Here is a 10,829-nt window from a genome sequence, read left to right as displayed (position 1 = left end):
GCACTAGTCTGATATATACAGAAATTTTCAAGGAGCTGCGTTGAACGGTTTTGGAGTTATAGCCCGGAAACAAAAGGAAACAGTAATTTGGTATTTTTGATTAAGTTTCCATGGTGACAGAAAAAATACCGAAAATGGAAGGTCCGCAATAGCAAAAGGCACAACTAGGGCACTAGTCTGATATATACAGAAATTTTCAAGGAGCTGCGTTGAACAGTTTTTGGAGTTATAGCCCGGAAACAAAAGGAAACAGTAATTTGGTATTTTTGATTAAGTTTCCATGGTGACAGAAAAAATACCGAAAATGGAAGGTCCGCAATAGCAAAAGGCACAACTAGGGCACTAGTCTGATATATACAGAAAGTTTCAAGGAGCTGCGTTGAACGGTTTTGGAGTTATAGCCCGGAAACAAAAGGAAACAGTAATTTGGTATTTTTGATTAAGTTTCCATGGTGACAGAAAAAAATACCGAAAATGGAAGGTCCGCAATAGCAAAAGGCACAACTAGGGCACTAGTCTGATATATACAGAAAGTTTCAAGGAGTTGCATCGAATGGTTTTTGAGTTATAGCCCGGAAACAAACGGAAACAGTAATTTGGTATTTGTGACTAAGTTTCCATGGTGACAGAAAAAATACCGAAAATGGAAGGTCCGCAATAGCAAAAGGCACAACTAGGGCACTAGCCTTATATATACAGAAAGTTTCAAGGAGCTGCGTTGAATGGTAATGGAGTTATAGCCCGAAAAAGAATCTCGGACGGCCGGCCGGAAGGACGGACGGAGCCCAATTTAATATCCACCGCAAACGCGTTTCGCGGGGGATAATAAAAGCGAATATTGGTGAGTGTTCGGTTCCCTAAGAATGTAGGCCTAGTCAAATGGACTACTTTCTGGCTAAATAATCCGACGGTTCACGTGTTTTATTGCCCTTATAAAATACACCTCAGAATGAACCAATGGCTAGTCATGTTACAAATATAAAAACTGATTGATTTCCGAGTACAATCCCAAGTTTAAAAATGTAGTTTTGTTCAATCATTGTCTATTGATATGAACGATCATTTAACCCCCCAAAAATACATGCATCTAGTGGCGAAGCTACCGTGTGTCTGTATGCCAAAGCATCCATATGGTTCCAATAAAAAAAATGAGTAAAAAAATACTCTTACCAGACAGGCTAGAGAGACCTAGTTTCGAAAACACAGCAGTTTTTAGAAAAGTGATAAATATTCCCCACAAAACAGGCTTTATAAAGTGATATCTACGAATCACCATAAACATCAGAACATTGATAAATATGAACCACAGGCATGTTATAGAGAGATAGTTACGAATAACTATTTCACAGAAAAAGGCTATTCAGAGATTGCTTACTTATTCCCCCTAAAAATCAGATCAGTAATAAATATTTCCCACAAAACAGGCTATATAAAGTGATATCTACGAATTCACAATAAACCTCAGAACAGCGATAAATATTAATCACAATGGAGAGAGAACCTAAGAATAGTGATACGTGTTCCCCACAAGACTGCGTATATAGAGAGATACTTTTTTTGTACTTACTAATTCCTAATTCTACGCATACTTCAGAACAGTGATACGTGTTCCCCACAAGACAGGCTATAGAGAGATACCTACAATTTCCCCAACAAACCTAAGAACAGTGATAATATTTCCCCAAAGACCCCAAAAGCTAAAGGTAAGTTCCTAGCTGATTTGAACATCATACAATGTAGTTCGGGGCCTAATATAACTCTAACAAATTGACAATCAATACTTCTGTTTATGTTAACGAATTTAAGATTTGCGAAATTCAGTGGCCAGACGTATGCTTACACCATATAAATGTTCAGTTCTCTGTTCGTTCAAACTTTTATTTCATTTCTCTTCACAAAATTAGATGTACAGAGGAAAACATATTTACAACAATGTACAAACAAAGCACTGCTGTATGTGGAGGACAGATCATGTTAAGTTGGAGCTGAATCCCACTGATGGAATTTGAAATAGGTGTTGTTCAGAAGAACCATGATTGCGCAATCATGTTACAAAATTGCCGCCATGGCTGCCATGTCAAAGTTTTTACTTGGCCGAAAAATAACAACACTTTGTTGGCTCTCCTTCCGTAACATCCTCACCAATTTCCAGCTCAATGGCACGATTGGAACTGGAGAAGAAGTTTCAAATGTGTTTTCAAAATGGCGGCTTTGGCGGCCATCTTGGATTTCAGACTGACCCGAAAAATAACAACACTTGGTCAGGATCATCCTAGCATCATTTCAGGCAAGTTTCAGCTCAATCCCACTGGTGGAACTTGAGAAGAAGTTTGAAATGTGAAAAGTTTACGCACGGCGCACGACGACGGACAAAACATGATGACTATAAGTCATCCTGACCCTTCGGGTCAGATGACCTAAAAATGGTCATAAAATTCAGAGAGACTTAAATCACTTTTTCTATTAACAGGTTTTTTTTTTATTGAAATACTGAAAATACGATCGCCCTCTGACCCGAGATATCTACGCTTGACCCATCTTCGCTAACCAAGGGTTACTCTACGCTAAGCTCCATTTCACGTGAAATGGGGCTTAGCGAAGAGTAACCCTTGGTTATAGCGAAGATGCGCTTGACCATACGTTCATGACATTTATACTTACGTTTTACATTAACCAGGGATAATCTGTGAAATGGAGACCTATCAGCATTAAAGAGAAATGGTACGTTTGGAAGAATTATACAACCGTCCACACTTATCATCAAACCATGGCTTGTTTAAACCATAAGGAGTTTGTGGTATGCGGCAAGGGCTAAACACCTCGCTTATTACTAATCCATTGATGAAAAAGATTGGACGATTCCAATAGTTCATAATAAGGAAGTATATTTCGATAAGATTTGTTATTTACTACGTTATGAACAGTAAGCGGCAATTACGTAATATCAATGATTATTTATACAAAATTTCCTCCAAATCATTAGTTACAAAAACTTAATTAGTGCACATATAACTGTAATAATAAAAAATATATACACACATACATGTATTAAAGTGTCATACATGGATCAACAATAACATACAATTCACATTTATAAAATGTACAAATAAAAGTGATCCATACCCAGCCATAATTATTTGACATATGAGACGCTATGAAACACTAAAACTCATAAAATTACTCGCAATCAATTGACATATAATTATCCACTCATACATTGTGACTAGAAAAAAGTATCATATCAGAGCATATTCACTGTGTATTGTACTTTGATATCAAACGTGAAGACATCCTTCATTGCACATATAACTTACTGATATATACAAATGAATATTCAACTCCAGGTAAAAGTTTTCTTCTATTAAAGAAGGCAGTAATACAACTCGCAATTGTTAGATAAAGAACGCCATTTTCATCATATTTACAACTTGCATTCTATTAGAAGATGTTTCTCATCCTTCACTTTAACTATTTGAAATTAATCCACTCATATGCTGGGACTAAAAATGTATCATTTCAGAGCATATTCACAGTGTATTGTACTTTGGGTATAAAACGGGAAAACGTCGTTCATCACACATAACTTGAATTCAGTTCTACTAATATATACTAATGAATCCTAAAGTCTTTGGAAAAGTTTTCTTCTATTAAAGAAGGCAGTAATATAATTCGCAATTGTTGGCTGGAGAACACTATTTTTCATTATATTCATAAATTTATTATCCAAATCCATGTTTAAAACGTCATCAATAACATGTGAACATTTTTCAAAGAAATCATTTCTTATGTAATTATATAACTTGCATTCTATAAGGAAGTGTTTTTCATCCTCTACTTTTACTTGATCACAATTGGTGCAAAAGTCTGTTCAATAGTTGAACGGACGGCCTGGCATATCGACCTGTCTCTACGGCCAGGGGAAATGAGCCCGCTCGATAAAGGGCGAGGTTACGTCTGTGCTGTCTAGGCATGTCCACTCGGACGTAACATTCGACGGTGACGTCAGTCTTGACCATCTGTACGTACGAAGCTTGTTTCCGTTCACATTGTTACGGTCGTTGTAAAGCCGAGTTTGTCATTCACGATTATCTTTTAATACTAATTTCATCACATAGACGTTGTAATGTTGTATTCCATCCTCGTCGTTGTCGAGATGACCAATGTAGTACGTATTTTACTCTGTAAATATATACACAATGGTATAAGCCACGACCTCAGCCCCATATCACCTTTTGTATATAGCGATATTGGAGGTACATGTATATTTTCCAACACCAAGAAAGAAACGACATGCCTTTTTTTGCACAGTGTTTATAACCGAATGCATCGTGTAACTTATGTTCGTCCCTGATGTGCACAATCGGTGTGGGGCAAGGGGATAGTGTGTATAGGTAATTAAAAATCTGTTGAAGATACATAATTGTAGTTCATGAGTTGACGGTGAGCGATTTCAACGAATGGTCTGATCATGCCCCAATTTTACAAAAATCAATAAAATATTTTATTATAGTGTCACATGATAATATATACACATATCAGTTACAACTTTTCAAAATACATAAAACTATATCAACATCCAGCCATTACTGGCTTACGAGACACTTTGTGTCATTAAAACTATATTTCATCAAATACACAGGGACATGCATCTAAAAATATTACATAGACTAAAAGCATAGAATACTACTGATATACATGTACATTTGAATAGATAAAAAGACGCATTATCTTAAAAACACTCTTCTTCTACGAAGCATTAAAAATATTGCTTTACCTAATAAATACTGAATATATGAATTATCCATTAATAAATTAAACTTGTTATTGATATCACATTCTTTAAAATTTTCGCAGACGCTTTCCATAGAATGAAAAAGATTAAGTCTTAGATCACTGTACATAGGACATTCACACAAAAAGTGAATTTCATTTTCTACACTGTTTGTACAAAATACACAAAATCGTTCGTTTAAAGGAGTTTGAGGTATACTGAAACGACCAGTCTCGATCCTTAAAGGAGCACTACCACAACGTAACTTGGTTAGTACTGTTTAGCATAATGTTCTGGTTTGCGGTCTTTCTTAACTTCCGGTAAGTCCGTAACTTATTACCGTACACAAGACCACGATCGTTCCAAATTTGTCCGAACCAGGAACTTTCGTCTTTTTGTTGAACTTTAAGTTTAATGGCGTTTACAGTGTGATAAGTGGGTCTGACGGCAGATTCCAATACGTTTTCGATACTGTATTTTTTCCCGAGTTTCACTACCCGCGCGTCCCACGAATCACGCCTTCGCATGGACCAGTTGTGAATCTTTCTTTTTTTTTTTTTTTTTTTTTTTTAGTTCCAGACAAACATATACATCAATACTCTCTTAATTATGTACATGTAATCAATTTTTATGAATACTCCTACATTTTTGGTGTATTTTAAATCTATTATAATCTACTATTACATTCTTAATTATTGGGCAGTATAGTGTATGTAGAATTGAAAACAATCAACCAATGAATATATTGCCTGGAGCTAATTGAAAAATGGGATTGGGGGATAGTTTGGATAAAAAGTAGAAGCTGATTTTGAAAAGGAAATACAAAGATAAGAGAGAAAGGAAACATAAAAGGAAGAAGAGAAGAGGGAACGAGATTTCCGACGAAAGCAAAGGCAATTTCTGAAAGGGTGACAAAAAAATAACTGACTATTGCTAATAAAAACATTTAATGGAAAAGAAACTAGTCCAACAAAAACACAAGCAAATTGAAAAAATATAAAAATTAATTACGTTGGTAAATTGAAATCTATTTCATAATGAAAGACACTACCTTAATGTAATGGTTATATTTATTTTCTAAAAGCTGAATGGTAAGCACTGAAATCCTCAATAAAAGTAGCTTCCTTGTCACATTTTTTTGCTAAGTATCTCTCGATGTTATATGAAGTTTTAAGGTTACTAATTAGAGTGGGTAAGTACAGAGCTTTACCTAAACACTTTTGACAATAAATATAGTGCTTCATATTTAGTATTATAATATTTTCTGCTCTGTTATTTTGGTGTGGGTTTTGTGCTATTTTACCAAAAATGAAATCTTTTTTACATACATTAAATGTCTCATTACAAGTAGCTTGCAACCAAATTTGGAAAGCCATAATTAAATTTTGGACTTTATTACATTCCCAAAGTACATGCTGTATTGTTTCTTTTTCTATGAAGCAGAAATTACACAAATCAGACTGAACAAAATGAATCTTTTTCAAATAAGTGTTTGTAGCTAAGACATGATGATTAATTCTAAATTGCATCCATTGTAGTTTTGAATTTTTATTTGTGTCAAAAGGCAATCTGTATATTTTTTTCCATTCTTCAATAGGTATATTTCCAAATATGGTGTCCCACTTTGCTTGGCCTGTAGGCAATACATTATTTTTATTCAATACATTATACATATCTCTTGTACCTTTTTTACTTTTAATAACAATATCAATATACAGTGGTATCAATGGTAATGTAAGTTTTTTTTCAAAATTCCATCCTAATCGTTTGACTGCCAATATAATACCATTATAATCAAGGAAGTTAGTATTTAAATTAAAAGCTTCATTAAATTCATTCTGTTGAAGATAGCTGCCATCTTCTTTAAGTAAATCATTTATAAAAATCACACCTTTATCAAACCATTGCTTATAATATACAGTATTATTACCTATTTTTATTAAATCATTATACCAAATTGGTAGAGATAATATTTGTTCTGGCATAAATATTTCAATTTTCCCTCTTAATATATTCCACGCATTAAAAACATCAATCCAAAATTTGTTATGAAGTACATTTTTGATATTATATTCAATATATCTATTTCCTAACGTTAAAAACTTATTTCTATTAATTTTTGTAAAAAGAAGTGTCTGCCAATTTGAACTTTTAAGACAAATATTTCTACGAATCACGCCTTCGCATGGACCAGTTGTGAATCTTTCTTAGTAAATTGTCAGGGTTAGCAGACTTCACACGACAGTAGAACCTGAACACTTCAATCCTCTGTTTGCTAAGGGTAGACAACCAGCCCATGTCACCAATGACGCCGGCATTTGACGTATTCTTTGTCGCTCCAAGAAACAATTATTTACAACAACTAATGAGTCTAGCAGTTCTGTTGTTAACGATGTGACGAACAATTATGTTAATAAATCAGCACAATAGTATGTATACAGGAATGTTGACGAGGAACACGAAATGAAAAGTTATCTAGACAATAATAAACAAAGGTTAAATAAAATAGTAAATGACATCCAGTCATCCAGTTTTACTATTGACGATGAAATCGATCAATTTTCTCCTGTAAAAAGCTGAATGAATTTCACGTGCACTGATTAAAGGGTTTTAGACACAAAAAGGTTAAAGTTGTCTATAGGTTAGTTTCTGAAAAGCCAGTCAAATAACCCTCACACTCCTGGGGTTGTGTATATACACGCTGAGATACAGGGCACAGCATGGGCCCATCTGGACAACTGACCTATATGCAAAATTTCATTCTGATAACGAGGTCGGTCAGCCTCCTACGTCACAGGTTCACTGCTGCCGAGATGATAGTATAACTAACGTTATAATGTCGCATTAAATCACTATTTACACACTATCTACCAAAGGTTTTGTGATGTGGGAATACTTTACATTAATATATTGGGTTACAACAGTGAATTGGTTACATGTACTCCAGTCTGACTTTAAACATATTTTATTTACACATATTTGCAAATAGGATTTGGCACAAGTTATTACAACTTATGAAGCCATTTCCTTACAATAGTTACATAGACAACAGATGATATTACAGACTGATCAACTGCAGTACGAAAGAGATATAGGCCTACATAACATTAGGCACTCACACAAAATAATATAACAAAGTCAATAAAATTTTCAAACATGTTAAATACATGTATTGTTAAAATCTTGTTAAAATCTTCCGCTGGATTTTATAAAATTTTGTACTTTGTTAAATACAACACAATTTAAATCCAAAGACATATTTTCATTTCCAAAAAGTAATAATCTTAAAGATATATTTATATCTAAATCACTTAAATGATTTAAAAGCACAACTCGAGCATTTGTGTAAGATTGACATTCAAAGAAGAAGTGATAGGCATTCTCACAATAATAGCCACAATTTACACAATTTGAGTTTTGGACCAGATTTGAACGGTAAAGATCATGATTAAGGGAACTGCATTCATGTCTTAATTTAGTGTGAATAATATTAAGTTTTCTATCACCAATTAAGTAATAAGGGGGTACTGAGCATGGTAAGTTAGGGGCTAATGCTGACTTGAAAGCAGAAAAAGGCATGGATCTAATATCAGAATGTATAGAGTTCCACATCGTCAAAGAGGAAGGTAGAAAAGATTGTTTTGTAATAGACAGTCTGAAATTTGGGATTCTATATTTTTCATTATTTCTTAGACTCTGTCTGTTTTCACCGACTGTAGAGGGAAGTAAATTTGTAATGTAGTTTGGAGTTTGATGTCTATCCATTTTGTAAACTAATTGTAATTTCCGTCTTTTCCTTCTAACTGAAAGTAATTCTAGACCTGTTTCTGAATACAATGACTCGTTTCTAGCAAATAATGGTAACCCTGTTATTATCCTAGCTGCCTCCCGCTGAACCTTCTCTAACTTTTCTGAATCACTTGAAGTGCACCCATCCCAAACTTCACACGCATATTCTAAAACTGGTAAAATATAAGTTTTATAAATTCGTAAAAGAGCATCACGCTTTAATGTATATTTAAGTTTTCGCAATATATTTACTTTTCCCATAGCCGACTTATAAATTTCATTTATATGATCTACCCATTTAGCATCTGAATTTAATGTAACTCCAAGATGTCTATGCTTACTACTAAAATTTAAAAAATGACCATCAAAAATCAGTTCCAGATCTTCATCAACGTTATCCGAATTAGAAATAAAAATAACTTCCGTCTTATTTGGATTAAAAGTAACTAGCCAAGTACTTGCCCATCTGTTTAAAGCATCCAGGTCTCTATTTAAAACTGTTTGTATTTCTAGACATGAAGATGAAGAGACTTTCAAAGAGGTGTCGTCAGCGAAAAGACGTGCAGTAGATTGAAGAATTTCTGAGATATCATTGATAAATATTAAGAAAAATAGAGGCCCAAGAATGGAACCTTGAGGGACGCCAGCATGTATCAAACCAAAATCCGAAAAACAATTATTTATAAAAACTTTTTGTCGTCTGTTGGTTAAGTAGTTTTCAATCCATGATAGAAAATTTCCGCATATCCCGTATGACTTTAGTTTTACTAATAAACCTTTATGCCAAACCCTGTCAAACGCTTTAGAAATATCACAGAAAACTAAACAAGAATGTTTTTTTTCTTCTAGATCAAGGCAAATGTTATGATATAAATCAATTAATTGATATACGGTCGAGTGACCCGGCTAAATCCTGATTGATACTGATAGAAAAGTGAATTTTCAAGAAAATAATTATGTAAATACTTGAAGATAACTCTTTCAAATGTTTTACCAACAGAGGACAAAAGTGATATAGGTCTATAATTAGAAGGAGAATGCCTATCACCCTTCTTAAAAAGAGGTATCACTTTAGCAAATTTCCAAGTATCGGGATAAATACCAGTTGATAACGACAAATTAAAAAGCAATTCAAGTGGTCTACATACAGTTTTAGCAGTATACTTCAACATGTGGTGGCTAATTTCATCAGAGCCAGAAGCTTTACCAAGTTTTAAATTCATCAAAACATCAGATATGTCATTTTGACTTATTACAGGTAACTCAAAAGAACTCTCTGATTTAGGTTCTAACAAAGGAACATCGTTATTGTTGTCATCTATGCTAGTGATACTGCAAAAATAGTCGTTCAATGCATTACATTTGGCCTTATCATCGACTAATAAACGTTTCGAAATTGGATCAACTAAAGTAGGGATAGGACGTGATGTCTCAGAATTCCCCATCAATCTTTTGACAAGTCGCCAATAGTTTTTAGGATCAGACGAATGATAAAACTCAATAAGATTTCCAACATTTTCATAAAAAGACTGTCGTGCATACTTTTTCATATTATTCACTTTATTTCGCTGATTTTTGAATTTAGCTATGTCCCGTGGATGATTGGTACGTTTGGCTATTTTCCGAAATCTATCACGAGCTCTCATATTTTTTCTAAGGTCTGAAGACATCCAGGGCTTATCGTTTGGTCTTACAGTAATTTCCTTATGTGGTATCGATCTACGAGCAAAATCAAGAAAAATTTCAGTAAAACGTTCACTGGCCGAATTGTACTCCAGTGATGATCCCGTTATTCATTAAACAACTGTATTAAATTCAACTTTATTGCATAAGTTTTACAACTTATTGGATAAAATAGTATATAACATTAATGGACAAAGGCATCCACTCTTACATGATTTATAATTCAATCAGCTAATTTGTCAGATTTGTTACAGGGAAACAGAGAAATAATCATTAAAAATGAATATATTCTAATTAAAATCTTATAAAAAATCTTTCCTTTAGTTTATTTGCTAGTGATAAATATATTCCTAAATTGTTAAGTTCTTTCATATTTTCTACTTTGAGTAACTGAATACGTTTAAACATACTACAGTATTTAAAATGATATGTTTTAATCAAATCAATACGAATGTCTGCGTAGCATTTTCACCACATCAAATACATTTCCTTCATAACCTTCATAAAACATTCTTTAAGGAAATTGTCAAAAAAGGACGTTGTTTGAATACATTACTGTAAAATTGATCAGAACAGTAACTGATTT

Source organism: Pecten maximus, chromosome 6 (assembly GCF_902652985.1).
Source record: "Pecten maximus chromosome 6, xPecMax1.1, whole genome shotgun sequence".
NCBI lineage: Eukaryota > Metazoa > Mollusca > Bivalvia > Pectinida > Pectinidae > Pecten > Pecten maximus.
This window is presented reverse-complemented; position numbering follows the sequence as displayed.